The sequence below is a fragment of the Lissotriton vulgaris genome, chromosome 3_1 (assembly GCF_964263255.1).
Source record: "Lissotriton vulgaris chromosome 3_1, aLisVul1.2, whole genome shotgun sequence".
Lineage (NCBI taxonomy): Eukaryota > Metazoa > Chordata > Amphibia > Caudata > Salamandridae > Lissotriton > Lissotriton vulgaris.
The window spans coordinates 32,465,093-32,481,471 of NC_141689.1; the positions used below are offsets into that span (position 1 = coordinate 32,465,093).

Below are 16,379 nucleotides of genomic sequence, written 5' to 3' on the forward strand. Positions count from 1 at the left end.
ATACCGCTGGTGGCACGCAAGCTCAGGCAGCACTCGATGACTCTCATCCTGGTTGCTCCAACGTGGGCTCGCCAACCATGGTACACCACGTTTCTGGAACTGTCCGTGGTACCGCATCAAAGGCTACATCTCACACCCAGCCTTCTGACGCAGAGCCATGGCGACATTCAGCACCCAGATCCGCAACAGCTCAACCTGGCGATCTGGCTCCTGAAGTCCTAGAATTTGGCTACCTACACTTACCTTCCGACTGTATGGACATCATTCGGGAGGCAAGAAAGCCCACCACCAGAGCATGCTATGCGGCAAAATGGAAGCGGTTTGTCATTTATTGTGCGGAGCACCACATTAACCCGCTGAATGCTTCCATTCAGAACATCATCTGTTACCTTTTCCATCTATACAAGTGTAATCTGGCCTATGCTTCCATTCGCATTCGTCTGTCTGCGATGGCCGCTCATCTCCAAAATAGGCAGCACCTCTCCCTCTTCAGGGTGCCTGCCATTAAGGCTTTTCTGGAAGGTCTCAAGCGAGTCATTCCACCGCGGACTCCACCAGCCCCTGAGTGGAACGTCAATGTGGTCCTTACCAGGCTGATGGGTCCTCCCTTTGAACCACTGCATTCCTGCGAGATTCAGTTCTTGACGTGGAAAGTGGCTTTCCTCATAGCAATTACATCGCTAAGAAGGGTTAGTGAATTGCAAGCACTTACTATCCAAGAGCCATTCCTTCAAATTCATTCCAACAGGGTAGTGCTTCGCACTAACCCTAAGTTTCTACCCAATGTTGTGTCTCAATTTCATATCAACCAAACGATCGAATTACCAGTTTTCTTTCAAAATCCTGAGTCAATGGCGGAGCGGATGGTCCATACCCTTGACGTCAAAAGGGCCCTAATGTATTACATCGATAGGACCAAGGATTTTAGGAAAACTAAACAACCCTTTGTCGCCTTTTCACCACACCACAAAGGTAACCCTATTTCCAAGGCTGGTATTGCTAGGTGGATCGTTAAATGTATCCAGATCTGCTATCTGAAAGCAAAACGTACTCTTACCATTCCACCGAGAGCCCACTCCACCAGAAAGTTGGGGGCCTCTATGGCATTCCTTGGAAACATTCCTTTGGAAGACATATGTAGAGCAGCCACATGGTCTACCACACACACATTTACTAAGCATTATTGTGTTGCTGTGCACTCCAAACAGCAGGCAGCTGTAGGGCAGGCTGTTCTCAAAACACTTTTCCAAACTGCTGCAGCTGGCACGGGCAGCCGCCGCTAATGGAGGGACTGCTATGTATTCTATGCACAGATATGAATTCAGCAGCCTACATGCCTCGAACCGAATATGCTACTTACCAGTATGCATCTGTTCTTGGCATGTAGGGCTGCTGACATTCATATCGCCCACCCTCCTCCCCTGCGCCTGTAGCAGCTGCAGTATTCATATATATATATGCTCATAGCATGGTCATCACTCACATACTTCACTCCATCTCTGCCAATGGCTAAAAACAATCTGGGGATGGAGGCGATGCCCATGCGCACTGTAGTCCAGGGGAGGAGCCACCTATCTCGTGATACTTCGAAGACTCTTCCAGGACAACAATGTGCAATCATCCGGACCCAACACTAGGCGGCGATCTATGCACATATATGAATGTCAGCAGCCCTACATGCCAAGAACAGATGCATACTGGTAAGTAGCATATTCGTTTCTCTGCTCAAAGTGGAGCTTCGTCTGATTTATGTCCACTTTTCTCATGATGATTATACTGGGGTGTACTGAGTCGCTGGCACAAGGAATGCTCAAAAACAGCTGTGTAACTCTTGTGTGCAAGCCAAGTGAATATCCTGTGAGAAGTTGGCCTAATATATGATGTCCACTATTCTAGTGGGCACCTTGTATCAGTCCAAACAACCCTTATGGTGAATGGTTGTAAGTCAACCTTATAGACCAGCTATCCTAGTGGTAGCATGGACAAAGCAGTTTTAGGCTAAAACTTCAGAGGGCATGTAAAGCCAGCTGTTTTACCATATGTAACACCGAAACGCGTCGACGCTATTTTTGTTTTCAGAATTCAAGCCCAGTAAATCTCTGGAATAAGGTTGATTGTCAAATGAGATTTGTCCTACAAATACAGCAAGGGCTTTTGAATCTTGCAATCAGTATTAGAAATAGATATTCTTGATTCTTTGGGGTTATGCTTTTGATTTATAGGTGTTGTATTGTCTGCCTTAGATTAAGTTGTGATAAACCTTGGTAGGATTTGTTGACACTCTAAAATGTGTTAAATAGGTTTTTCTCTGCTGTTTTATCTGTATACATTGATGAATTATTATTTTTTTTTTTTTTTTTTTTTTAAAACCTTTATTTACGAATGCACAATACACAGCGTCTGCCTACAACCCCGCTGGGCCGGCCGCTATGACAAAAACAGGCTGAGCGAAAAGTGCAATATGAGGCAGTACGTTGCTGGAGCAATCTCTCACGTTAACATTATCGGCAAGAGCATAACATCATACAAATAGGATAAAAAAGGTTTAATTTTATGTTTTTGTCGAAATGAACACAAACAAACAAACACATGGTGTCATAGTGGCAAGGGTTGCTGGAGGTGGGGGGGGGGGGATGGATGTAGGAGGAACGACGATGGTGAGGGGGGGGTGGCGCGCGCAAGAGAACAAAGCATGTGGTGAGAATAGGAGAGGAACGTAAATCACGGGAAGGAGGAGAGAGGGACCTCGTAGTCAAGCGGGGGAGAACAGATGTCTCCACGATAAGTATTCCAGGGAGCCCAAACTCTGGACCACTTCCCTGGACGCCCCCGGGCCTCATATACCGTCTTCTCTCGGAACATGGACCAGTCCATGTTCTCTTTCCAGGCACTTAGCACTGGCGGTCTAGGGGAGCCCCAAAGCTGCGCGATATCCCTCTTCGCAATCATATTGCCTAAGGTAACCCAAAGTGTCTGGGCAGCAGTGCAGTCAGACGGTTCCCACACATTCAACAGGCAACGACGTGCCTCAGGAAGCAATGGGACCCCCGTGACACGACTCATCACATCATGCACCCTAGGCCAGTACGCTGCAATCATCGGACATTCCCACAGAACATGAAGAAAGGTACCATCCATCCCACATCCACGCTTGCATCGTCCATCCGAAACCAAACCCATTCGCACCAGACGCATTCCAGTAAGATACACACAATGGAGGATTTTCAATTGGACAAAGCGAAGTCGTGCCGGAATAGCCACCTCCTTAGGGGAGGACACAGCTGACTGCCAGTCCTCGTCGTCCAATTCAAGTCCGTCAGCCGTCCAGGCAGCCCGGAGCTTCTCGAGCTGGTCAGCTCTGTTATTAATAAGCTTCTTGTAAATTAAGGAGATGGTACTGTCTGGGACGTGGCCATCTAGAACTCGATCCTCCAAAGGGGAGGACTGCGGAACGTCCGTACCGGAGGGGAAGACAGAAGACAAGGCATGCCTCACCTGCATGTACCGGAAGTGCTCCCTATCATCGAGCCGGTATTCCAGCTTCAATGATTCAAAGGACTTAACCGCGCCGCGTGCCCACAGGTCCCCCACCGTGCTAATCCCAATCATGTCCCATTTCTCAAACCCTTTCGTCTTCCACAGGTTGCCCAGTCGTTCCGAATCATACAGCGGCGTCATACGTGTCAGTCTACCACCCCAGCCCGTGGCCACCGTAGCGTCCCGCCATGCCCGCACAGCACATTTCGTTGGGCCCGTAAGGAGTCGGAAGGGGGCCTTGGAATACAGCGCCCTATTAAAGTTGCCACCGGGCAACAGCAGTTTATCCAAAGCAAAGGCAGGAGCGGGCTCCGGAGAGTATGTCGCATGGTTGATGGCGCTCAGGTGCGAGGCCCAGTAGTATCGTCTAATATCCGGCAGCGCAATACCTCCGTCGTACCAGGAGAGCGTGAGCTTGGATAAGGCAATGCGGGCACGGCCGTCCCAGATGAGTTGCCGCTGCAAACTCTCGACTTCACGGAAATAGCGAGCTGGAACAGGGTCGAAGAAATTTTGCAGGGCATAGAGGAATCGGGGGAGCGACATCATTTTAAAGAGCGCCGCCCGGCCTAATGGAGATAGGGGCAGATCGCGCCAACGCCGAACATCCTGCTTCAGTCTGCGGAGCGGAGCATACAAGTTCCGCTCATAGCGGACCGAAGAGATCATGGATACATGGACCCCCAGATACTTAAAGCCGTCAGTCGCTACCAGGATGGGAAATCTGCGGGGGAGAGGCGGCAGGGTACCAGCTATGGCGTAGACACAGGACTTGGTCCAATTAATGACAAGTCCAGAGTTCTTACCGAAGGACGTGAGGACGTCGAAGAGAACATTGAGTGACTTCTGAGGGGAAGTGAGATAAAGAAGGATATCATCCGCGTACAAGGAGACACGATCCTCGAGGTCAGGGGACCATCGGATCCCTTTGATAGAGGGCTCCCACCGGAGCCACGCGGCAAGAGGTTCGAGTGCCAAAGCGAATAAAAGCGGAGAAAGGGGACAGCCTTGACGTGTGCCACGGCCCAAGGGGACGGGGTCTGAGCATCTACCATTCACCGCGACCTGAGCCAGCGGCTGTTCGTAAAGAAGCTTGACCCATGCGATGAAATTGGGGCCAAAGCCAAATTTAGCGAGGGCTGCCCATAGGTAGGGCCATTCAATAGTGTCAAATGCCATCGTGGCGTCGAGGGAAGCGACTACTGCTGGCTCGGCGAGAATAGAAGCTCTCGCGAGGACACTGTGGAGCCTACGCAAATTAAGAGCAGTGTTTCTGTGGGGGATGAAACCGGATTGATCCGGATGGATCAGGTCACAAATCACAGCAAGCATCCGAGTGGCCAGCACCTTAGCGAGGATTTTGGGTTCCGCGTTAAGGAGGGAGATGGGGCGGTACGAGGCACAACGGTCACGAGGTTTGCCATCCTTATAGATGACCACTATAGTAGCGAGGCGCTGCTCAAGGGGGAGGCATCCAGCCTCAACCGCCTCGAGAAACATGTGACGCAGGTGGGCGGCCATCTTGTCTGGGCAAAGTTTGTAAAGTTCAATGGGGAGTCCATTGGGGCCCATTGCCTTACCCGAGCGAAGGGAACGAATCGCAAGGGCGATCTCGTCGACAGTAAAGGGGGCCTCCAGAGCGAGGCAGTCCGCATCAGACACAGTAGGCAGGGCAATGTCACGTAGGAGTAGCCTGGAGTCGGCCTCATCTCGATCACTAACAGGCGTGTAAACCATACGGAAGTGGTCAACAAAGCACTCAACAATCTCACCCGGATCAGAGACAGTCTCTCCAGAATCACGAACAATGGAAGGAACAACACGACTCGCACGCTCAGTCTTATCCAGCCACGCAAGAAGCTTGCTAGCTTTGTCACCCACATCATACAGTCGACCAAGTTGATTAGACCGCATCAATTTAGCAGCATCCGTGACACAGGCTTTATAGTCTGCTTGCTTCAATTCCAATTCGTGCAGCAGTGCAGGCGTGTCATTCCCACCCAACTCACTTTCAAGCGCAGTGATTTCGGTTTCAAGAGCCACAACAGCCTCCCTCTTGACCCTGCGCTCAGTGGCAATGAGTGACAGGGCGGAACCCCGAATAACCGTCTTGAAGGCCTCCCAGAGAACAGTGGGGGAAGTGACTGAGCCCAGATTCTCAGAAAAATAGCAATCTATTGCCTTAATCAAGTCTGAGCGGAGCCGGGGGTTTCGAAAATGCCAGGGAGGGATCGGGGGAACTCTATTACCAGGCAGACCGCCCACAGAAATCGTAATCAGCAGGGGGGAGTGGTCCGAGATACCCCGGGGGAGATGCCGAATCTCACGAACAGTGGACAAAGTGGAGGCTAACATAAGAAAATAATCGATACGGGAGAGGCTGCCGTGCGCACCAGAGTGAAAAGTGTATTGTTGGAGTGTGGGATGTAGTGAGCGCCAGACATCTACTAAGCCAAAAGTGTCAGCCATTTCACTGAGCCACATCTGGGACTGTGGCAACACTCTAGGGGGTAGCCGGTCGCAGTCGCCGGACATGACAGAATTGAAGTCCCCGCCCAGGACCAACAAGCCGTCTGGCAGCCCAAGGAGAGTCCTGCCTAAATCAGCATAAGTGGTAGCCTGCAGTCCCGGGGGGATATAGACAACAACAAACACGACCTGCTTACCCTCCCACCTCCCCGAAACAGCAGCATACCGCCCACGCTCATCAAGGATAACATCGTCGATAGCAAGAGCAAGGGAAGACTTTACCATAATACCCACACCCCGGGAACCCGAGGTGAAACCCGCATGTGCAACCAGTCGATAACCCCGGCGGTCTAAGGCCTTGCAAGCATTGCCAATCAAGTGGGTCTCCTGAAGGAACACAACATCAGGGGCGTGGCGCCTCAAGAATTGCAATACAATGCCCCTCTTAATCCTGTCACCCAAACCATTTACGTTCCAAGAAATAATCCGCATTTCACCCCCCCCCATTGCGACAAAAACATTCCACACCCACCCCCCAGCAGGACCCACTATGAAAAGTCATTGCAAGATACGAAATACCATGAAACACAAAACAGAACAAATTAAACGAAACACAACCCAGTCCCCAAACGCCAACCCCAAAACCCAAACCCGTTACAACACCCCCCTCCCTGCACCCCTGCTGACTAAAAAGCCACCCCCAACTGCAGTGTGCCTGTCGCCCCATACTTCTACACAAAGAACCCCCCGAGGAGGAAGGGAGAAATCACCCGTTACCGCACCGCCACGGGCAGAGTCATTAAGGACTAAGTCAATTTACACAGTACGTTGCATAGTCTCAATCGGAACCTCCAGGGCCTCAGTTACTCCTGGGCCGCTGCACCACCTTCCGCACCACCAGGGCCTCCGCTCCCAAAGTCATCTGCCGGCAACGAGTCCAACCAGTCGGCTGCACGTTCAGGTTGATCAAAGAAATAGGCACGCTCCCGATATTCGATCCGGAGCCGGGCCGGAAACAGCATGGCATACTTCAGTCCCCGGTCTCTCAGGCGACGCTTCACTCCAAGGAAGCCTGATCTTTGTCGCTGCACTTGAAGAGTGAAATCGGGATATATGGAGACAGAGTTATTGTCATACTTCAGGGGACCATGTTTACGGGCGGCCTGGAGGATAGCATCCCTGTCCCGGTAGTGAAAGAGCCTCGCGATGATAGGCCTCGGCGGGTTCCCCGGCTTCACTTGACCTCCTGGAAAACGATAGGCGCGCTCCACGGCAAAGAACTTACCAAGTCCTGCCGGAGCCAGTTGGGCGACTATAAGTTCCTCAACCAAAAGATCGGTCGCTACAGCACCATCACCTTCCGGCACTCCGACAAGGCGTATGTTGTTCCGCCTGGCCCTGTTGTCATAGTCCTCCCTCCGCTTGAGCAGTAAGTCGTGCGATGCACGCAGATTGCCAATTTCGGATTGCGCCTCAGCCATGTCGTTCACCAGGCTCGACGTTTTAAGATCCAGTGCCTTCACCCGCTCATTTGTTTTGGCCAAGTCGGCCCGAATCAGAGTCACATCCACCGCCACCGTGTCTATTTTGGACACTATGGCTTCGAATTGTTGACTCATGTCGGCCTTGAGTCCAGTAATGGCAGCCAAAAGGTCTTGGAGCGACACTTCCGAAGTAGACGATGTGTCCGTTTGAAGTCCTTCAGCACCCATGCAGACGGCCCCGGGGGAGCCTCTCGGCTGGGTGTAGCGTTCGATCATGTTCGACTGGATCGATCCCCCCCGGGTCGCAGCCTTCCGGCGTTTTTCGGCCTCCGCTTTCGTTGCCATCTCGCGTTCAGCGTCGGCCGGATAGCCAGGGGAAGTGACGAGAAGGTAGGAAAGTCTCGAAACTCCGACGCGCGACTGAGACAGAGGTGTCGCGGGCTCCTTGCCAGTCCCACGGAGGATAGTGCAGGCTGAGAGGGCAGCAGGCGAGGCAGAGTAGGAGGAGACAGGAACAAAGGGAAGGAAACCGAAAGTGAAAGCAATACACCTCCGGCGGGCCAGATGCCAGGCAGCCGTTGTTGTTCAATTACAGGTCGGCAACAGTGGGCAACAGAGTCCCCGGTCGCGCCCGCGGGCAGGCCAGAAAGTTGCAAATTTCAGAGAAATGGTCCCCAGGGTCCGATTTCGACCAAAAAAGGATCAGTAGCATCAGCGATGATGGCGCTGCAAAAGCCCGTCAAAATGACCAGGATAGGTGCAGGATAGATAAAGAAGGACGGCGCGGGTGTCGGGAGCTCTCTGCTCACGCGACCATCTTGGATGCCCGCGTAGCTCCTCCTCGATGAATTATTTTTAACTTTGTTTTTTACTTATTGCATGAAGTGCCAGTCTTTTTATGAATAACAAAATTTATTATGCAATGCATTCTGTTTTATCTATATGTGTATGTTTTTTTAATATTAATAAAAACAAGTCTGTGAACGGTATAAATTAGTTTGTGACCAGTGATTACAAGTAGTACGAGTGAATGAATTGTTTTCTCCAGGGATTCTGTTTAGACTTTTACCATATGTAACCCCTTGAAAACCAAATGAAAGGACCCCACACAGGTTATATATAAAATATATATGTATTTATTACTAACACAACCCCTCTGGACTCTTTATGAGGTCAGAGGCACAAACACATAACAAGTTACTTAATTATCATACAGTAAGTTGCACAAAATACAGTCGAGCCCTAGGGGCGATGTAAACCATATATTAAAATAGTGGTATAAGAACCACGTCACGGACAAGGAGTAGGCCTAGGGCCTAGGGAATCGCTGGGGCTACACTGAACTACAAAGTTTAGGAAGCAGGAGGCCCACGGGAAGCGTGTGCAGTGTCTTAACACACACGCGAGTTACCATAGGAATACAATGGGAACTTAAGAGTCAGAAACTAGTGAATTTAGGACACTTCCGGTTGGCCTAGGAGGAAGCTACTGAAAACAAGGACACTTGGATAGTCAATACCCACAGGAGCACCGGAGTACTCGCGTTACCTCACACACAGGAGCCGGGTGCATAGGTGTCAAGTTGTGTCGGGGGTTCGTCGCTGGATCCTATGGAGACCTGTGAAAAGATGCTGCAGGCGACCAAGTGAGAAGTGTCCGGTTGGATCCAAGGGCGGATCGAGGATGAAGAGTACCTGAAAGCAGAGGGGACAGAGTCTGGGTCACTAGCCAGTGACCGGGAGGAACCAGGAAGGAACCAGACGATGTTGTGAAGCAATCAGGTGATGTTGTGAAGCTTGTCTCTGCAGCCACGTGGGCGAGGAGGTGTCAACGATGACCAGGAGCTGGATACGGACTCTCCCACGAAGGATCTAGCTGTTGGCGGTGTCGACTTCTGGATTGGAGTCAAAAGGCCTTGACAAAGGCAACCCACACAGGAATCGAAGATGGCTTCTGTTGCAGACCAGCAAGGTCTGGGGTGCTCCTCTTTTCCAGGGAAGCAGGGTCCTGGAGCAACCAGGCCAGCAATGCAAGTTTAAAGGTTCATCGTCACAGAGGCCACTAGCCAACAGGCAAGTAACCGGACAGACACGTCGAGCAGGAAAATGCAGAAGGGCCCCACGCAGAACTCGTGGAGTGTGGAGGGCTGATCTTCAGTGCAGATGATGCTCGGGGCTGGGGCTTCTCAATCCCCAATGCACAACATCGAGGGTGCCTCAGAAGCTGCACAAGTAGCAAGGAGCAGGTTTTCCAAGATGGCCGGTCCCACATCACTCGTCGCCTCCACGGATCTCAGCTTTGCTGTGGATGTGGATGACGGTCAACGAAGTCTGGAAGTCCAGTTCTTGTCGGGCTCTGTGCTCGGGCTCTGGCCAGAGCGTCGACAAAGAAAACTGCAGATCGCTGGTGTTTGCACAGGGTGGTCACTCCTTGACCACAAGGTAGATTCTTCAGTCTTCTAGTTGCAGTAGAATGTCGAAGGTCCAGAGTTTTGTTTCAAGTTTCAGTCAGGATAATTCTAAAGTCTCTAGACTCAGCTCCTAGCTTTATACTAATAAAAGCGGCTGATTTACCTGCTAGGTCCCACCTATGGGTGGGACCAGGGAGGGGGTGGTTACACCCCTTTACCTTTGTCCAGTTTCGCGCCAGAGCTGGGGCTGGAGTGCCCCAGCTACTGGTTTCAATTGGACTATGCGTTGAGCACCTTGTGTGCCCCAGGCAGTCTCTCATTTCATTCAGCCCTCCCTGCCCCAATACACTATGGCCTGTCTGTGGTGGTGCTAGCACCTCCCAAGACAGTAAACCTATTGTCCAAGCCTCCCTCGCTGGAAGGACTCCCAGCAGCAGGAGGTCTTGTGTCTGTGGCAGCAGCATCCATTTTGTGATGCTGAGGTTCTGGTTAACTTTAACCGGGATTACCAGGAACAACATGTCTTCTCCCTCTAGAAGGGTGGAATGCTACCCCCGTCACCAGAACTGTCGAGGGGGTAGTATTCCAAAGCGTATGACACCTTACACGACATGTTTGGATGAAGCCAAACCAAAGTTAGCATTAACAGCGAGGATTATAATGCACTTATATATGGTATTATTATATCATAGAACAGCTATAAGGACATGGTTCCAAAAGCTGCAGACAGGCTCAGCTCATGCTAGAGCACCATCTCACATAAAATCAAGCACTCTGCCTTCAGGATTGTTATTGGAGTGACTTATAGGTGCACTTGTGTCTATATATATATGGGTAGATGTAGGAATACTATATCTAAGCAAGGGGCGATTACACGACCTTGCCCCAGCTGAGTGATCAGCCAGTTGTGTCAATGTGGATGGCCAGCCAGGGGTGGCATAATACATGCTGCAGCCCCTGGTAGGCCTTGGATGCACATATGCCCTGGGTACCTAGGATACACTATACAGGGGCTCACCAAGTGACCCAACATCCAATTAGATATGTACCTAAAGTACATGGAGTCCATTTTATAGAGAGAGCAGATAGCCTGGGGCCCTGAATAGCAGGATCCCAGGCCAACTAAGTCCAAAACCAGCTAAACACTAGGCAAAAAGTTGGGGGTAACCATAGTCAGGTATCCACCTTCCTACATATCCCCACTACCCCAACATGCTGTAGCTGCACCCAGTCTCCACCCAGAACAGTGCATCAAAAGCTATTACATGAGGGGGCAGTGCCTAAGGACATCAACCATCACTTCAATGGATCCCAGAACCAGCACCGCAAGCTCTCAAATCGCCGAATCCAATGTCCTAGTCTCCCCCGCAGGCAGGATATCAAATAGGCTGGTGCGTCGACCAGACAGTAGCGATGACCCTGGCGAAGCAGACACACAGGTTCCAGTGTGCGCAGGGGACAGAGAGTAAATTGTCCTAGTGGGGGTCCCTAGAGCCCCCTCCACGCTTGTGAAAGCAACTGTTCTTCAGCTTCGAGAACAGGAGTGCAAACTCTGGCAGCTATGACCTAGGCATGCCAGGACAGGTGAGAATGTCTGCCCGATGGCTCAAGATGGCTGCTTCAGGCCCAGCACAGAACCACCGGCACGCGCCTCAGCCTCCAGCAGTGTCGGGGAGGAGAGGGGGGATGGGAAACCCAGACCTCACTGCTCCACTCAGCAAGCAGCCACGACCTACCCGTCAGGTCTCCAACAGGTGCCGGAGGCTGCTGCAAACCCAGCCGCTGTCTCTCCAGTCCGATGAGCGCCCGGGTTTGCGTGTGTCAGTAGCGCTGGGACAGCCCGCCCCGCACCGTGCTCGGTCCACCACAGTCTCCAGGAATCAGCGACGCCCACCAGTCGCAGGCGTAATGGAGCCAGATCTGCAGCCAATACTGCGAGGTAGTAGACGGGTAACAGGCGCAGCATGCCCCCAACAGGCACACTGTCCACGGCGCATCAACTGTTATTTTTGCATTTGTCACCCCGAGTGGGATGGGTATGTTCAGACGTGAGTCCCATGCTCTCCAGACCACTGGAGTCAAGCTATCCTGGCTGAAGACGGCTGATAGCCAGAAACCGGTCCTAGGATGCTTGATTCCGGTCCAGGAAAGACATGGCTTGGCAGTTCGGGCTGGACTGTTCCCATGAGGCACAGGGTCAAGGCTGATTTGTATATGGCCATGTCTGAACTGGGGTGGTGTGGAGTGCAAAAAAGCGATGGATTTAGGCCCAGATCTCTGTACTGGGGTGAATGTATGACATTGTTCAGCATTCTGTCCATCAACTGTTATTTTTGCATTTGTCACCCCGAGTGGGATGGGTATGCTCAGACGTGAGTTCCATGCTCTCCACACCACTGGAGTCAAGCTATTCTGGCTGAAGACGGCTGATAGCCAGAAACCGGGTCTAGGATGCTTGATTCCGGTCCAGGAAAGACATGGCTTGGCAGTTTGGGCTGGACTGTTCCCATGAGGCACAGGGTCAAGGCTGATTTGCATTTGGCCATGTCTGAACTGGGGTGGTGTGGAGTGCAAAAAAACGATGGATTTAGGCCCAGATCTCTGTACTGGGGTGTATGTATGACATTGTTCTGCATTCTGTCCATCAACTGTTATTTTTGCATTTGTCACCCCGAGTGGGATGGGTATGCTCAGACGTGAGTCCCATGCTCTCCACGCCACTGGAGTCAAGCTATCCTGGCTGAAGACGGCTGATAGCCAGAAACCGGTCCTCGGATGCTTGATTCCGGTCGAGGAAAGACATGGCTTGGCAGTTCGGGCTGGACTGTTCCCATGAGGCACAGGGTCAAGGCTAATTTGCATATGGCCATGTCTGAACTGGGGTGGTGTGGAGTGCAAAAAAACGATGGATTTAGGCCCAGATCTCTGTACTGGGGTGAATGTATGACATTGTTCTGCATTCTGCCCATCAAATGTTATTTTCGCAGCGCAGCTCTGGCCTCCGCAGCTCAGAACCCAGCCCTCACGCCACCTCTCAATGTCGATATTTGTAGGCTGATACAAAGGCCCCAAGTCAGCTTCTTGCAACGGCAGCACTCTCCAGCGCCTTGATCATCGTAGTCTTGGCAGAAAAAGTTACCTAGTTGCAGGATAAATTACGGATATTGTGATGGCTAGGCGGAGCCCTCTGACTAAGCTGCCATCTTTAGCACAGGCAAGATCCACCCCCTAGAAAACCAAGAAGTTATGTGAGACACTGATATCAGCAGTGACAGTCATGTGGGAGCCATTTTAAAGTAAACCTTCTATTAAATGTAGCTCATAAAACACTGCCTTAATACTCTACTAAAAAGCATCTTCAAAAAGCACCCCATGTTTTTGGGTGCCTGGTGAATTCTCACCTTGACAAAGCCAGTGGCCTGTATACTGGCCTACATCAACTCCAAAGGCACCAGAAACTTCAGTGAGCTGCCAGGTGACCCAAGTCGAGCCTAAAAAAGGCCACTTGTCGTCATCTCAGTGGGGTGCACGCGCTCACTATACAAGGTACCTTTTCAGACATCTGTCGCACATAACAATTCATGAAATGTTCTACTTCTGCTTATATCCAGGATATTCCACCTATCTAACCATTGTGTTCTGCCTACATCAACCAGAAGTGGTATACATGTCAAATAACAGAAGCAAAAAGGAGGTTTCTTCTCATCTGCACCCCAACCCTGGACTTCAACGGTGCATAACGTGGGTGAATTACCAGGACATTGTAGAACTGTTCCTTCGAGGTTTGAGCTAGAAGGCATGCACTTGTCTCTGCTTGGGGCTGGGGTGTCCTTACAGAAACTGTTGGAGGTTGTTAAAAGTAGATGGGGGGACCTTGTTGGAAAGAGATTGAAAGAACACCTCAGGGGAGAGGTTTTCTGGTGGCTGCTAAAAGGTAAAGAGAACTAAAGTGGGAGGGATGCAGTTGTGTTAAGTTTAAGAAGGGAGTTAAATGAAGAGGGGTGTTGGGGAGATTGGCTGCCTGGGCCAACAGCGGGTAAGCCGGCTCCCAGGGCGATTACAAGGTGAGGATTGAAGGAGGAAAGACAGGTTATCAGAGGGGTAAGTAGACCAGGTAGACATGTGTACACACCAGGATGGAAAGAAAGGACTTACAGATCATTCTGTCATGGGTTTGGTGGAAGGGTGCAAACGCGACTGCTCCTATAGCAGAAAATCACAACTACAGACAACAGTCTTCATACCAAACATAATCTACACAAAATGTGAGTGGACCACAGTGTCTTCACATAAAGAGTGTGTGTGTATTTGTGACCATTTAATATATTTATGAAGGCAGGAGAGTTTGAATTACAGTTCTAAGACAACTACCTTTTAATATTGGATCTGTGAAAGTAAATACCACAAGATTGAACTTACAATCACCTCCAAGCTAGACTGTGTGAACGCAGGCCTAATAAAAACCATCGGTCTTCAACTTGGATGTGCTACCATGACACCACCTATGAATGAATGTTTATTGTTTGGTTACTGAAAACCATTACATAAAACCAAAATACAAAAATAACAGCATTACAAAAGTTAAAATCACGAAAATTTCAAGTTCAGTTTATCTAATTGCTCCATGGGCCCTGGTAATACATCGGAAAAGGTTCATGGGCCGGCAGGAGAATCTGTAATCAGACCAGTAGAAGTCATCAACATTGCCCGTGCTTGAAAGATGAACTTTCCAAAGGCCGCCATATGCTTTACCGTGGACAGGGTATAAAGCAAAGGAGGGGATTATCCATCTTTATACCCTGTCCATGGTAAAGCATATGGCGGATCCTGGTCTAAAACCGGTTTGGTAGAATGGAAGGATGCCTTCAGCACTCGACCTATGATATAACATGAAAAATGAGGAGTTATTTGTGGGTGGCATCAGTCATTGTATCTTGGGGGAGTCACCTAGAGGAAGGACAGTATCTGAATCTCACAATCTCATCGCTTCTCCCCAAGCTTTCTCTCTAATGCTGTTTTCCATCTGCCCCTCGCTGTCCTTCTCTGTTCTCCTTCATGTAGGGCACACCGTGCTCTCTAGAAATGTCTCCATTGGGACCACGACAACTGCTGCTAAGAGCAAAGCACGATACACACAGATGTAACCTAACGTGATGGAAATTTGTGAAGTTCATGTTAAATATTCTCTCTCTTACAGTCCCCAGCGTGGCGTGCTGAAGTGGTGCTTGAAAAGGACACGTCACATCAGCTCAACGATGATCAAAGTCAGAAAAGCATCAACAGTGATATCCTGCCATGGGGGAGGTCCACACCTTCCTCTGCCTTCGGATCCACCACAGATCCCGTTGACATGGCACTAGATCAGAAAAATAAAGCAATGCCTGGATTCTGTGTCTCCTTTGTGGCTTCTTTCCACTGTGAGTGAAGTAAAATGTGGTCCACCTGGGGTCGGGGGCACAATACTTTCTCTGGAGTCCTGTTCTACAACCTCCAGCATTAGCGGATCTACCCATGAACCACAGATAACTTCTTATCATAAAAGGTTTAGTCGCCGGTTTAATAATAATTCCAATAAAACCTTTATATAACTCAATGGATTTCCCAATATCTTGAAAAATGTTAAAACATTTAAGTTGGGCTTCAAATGTTCTCAGAAAGCAACGCAACCTTTGCTTATCTCTGTATACCGTCATTGTACCCTAGTTTCCCCTCATGCTTTTTTTAAGTTGTGTGCTCTACGCATTCTCCTTTACTTTTTCTCATTCCACCTAAAACCTTTCCAAGGTCCTCTCATGGCCCCCACTTCACTGGTTACACCCAATTCTACAGCCCCCACCTGCATAGAATCCAAAATGTGGGCACACCTTAGAGGGAATATGATAATTTTTTACTTTTTTTCTCATCTAGCCTAGAAGTGAAATACATCTAAAAGGTAAGAAAGTGAACAAATATTATTTTTCTGCTTAAAAAATGGGAGCGAGCCTCCTACACCAGCAGTTTCATGTAAGCACACACACACATCTGTAGCCCACACCGCTATCACGCATCTTGCGAATGTGCACACACTGGGGGGCTTATTTACAAGCCCCTTGCGCCAATTTTTTGCATCACTTTTCCCATGCTAAAATGCTGTAAAAGTGGCGCAAGGGCCTTGTAAATCTGCCCGTGTGTGTCTTCGAGCGAGAAATCATTAAACTGTGCCACGATAGTGATGTGCACATATTGTGATGCATTTGTGTCACCATGTATGGATCTCAACATTGAGAGAGCTGTGCAGGAGTGGGTGCTGTAACACTGGAGGCTGATGTATTAATAGTTGGCGCAGCATTGCAAGAGAATTTGCTGTGGTGCGTCAAATGAAGAGGGCAGGAATGTTCCATGTCTACTAAGATATAGTGCCCTCCTGCTCTTCCTCTGCACTAGTGCACTTGTGACTGCAAAGCACCAATGCTGGAAACCTTGACCATGGTGCTAGGGTG

General features: G+C 50.0%; 1 protein-coding gene across 1 annotated transcript in view; it reads left to right on the forward strand.

Annotated features, from left to right (window-relative positions):
• LOC147725872 (protein mab-21-like 3) overlaps window positions 1-15,284 on the forward strand; it is a 164,346-nt gene extending 149,062 nt beyond the window's left edge. Inside the window, exon 5 of the mRNA XM_086962809.1 lies at window positions 15,098-15,284. The gene's annotated coding sequence lies outside the window, so the exon portion shown is untranslated. The remainder of the gene's footprint in view (window positions 1-15,097) is intronic.
• Window positions 15,285-16,379: the final 1,095 nt, after the last annotated feature.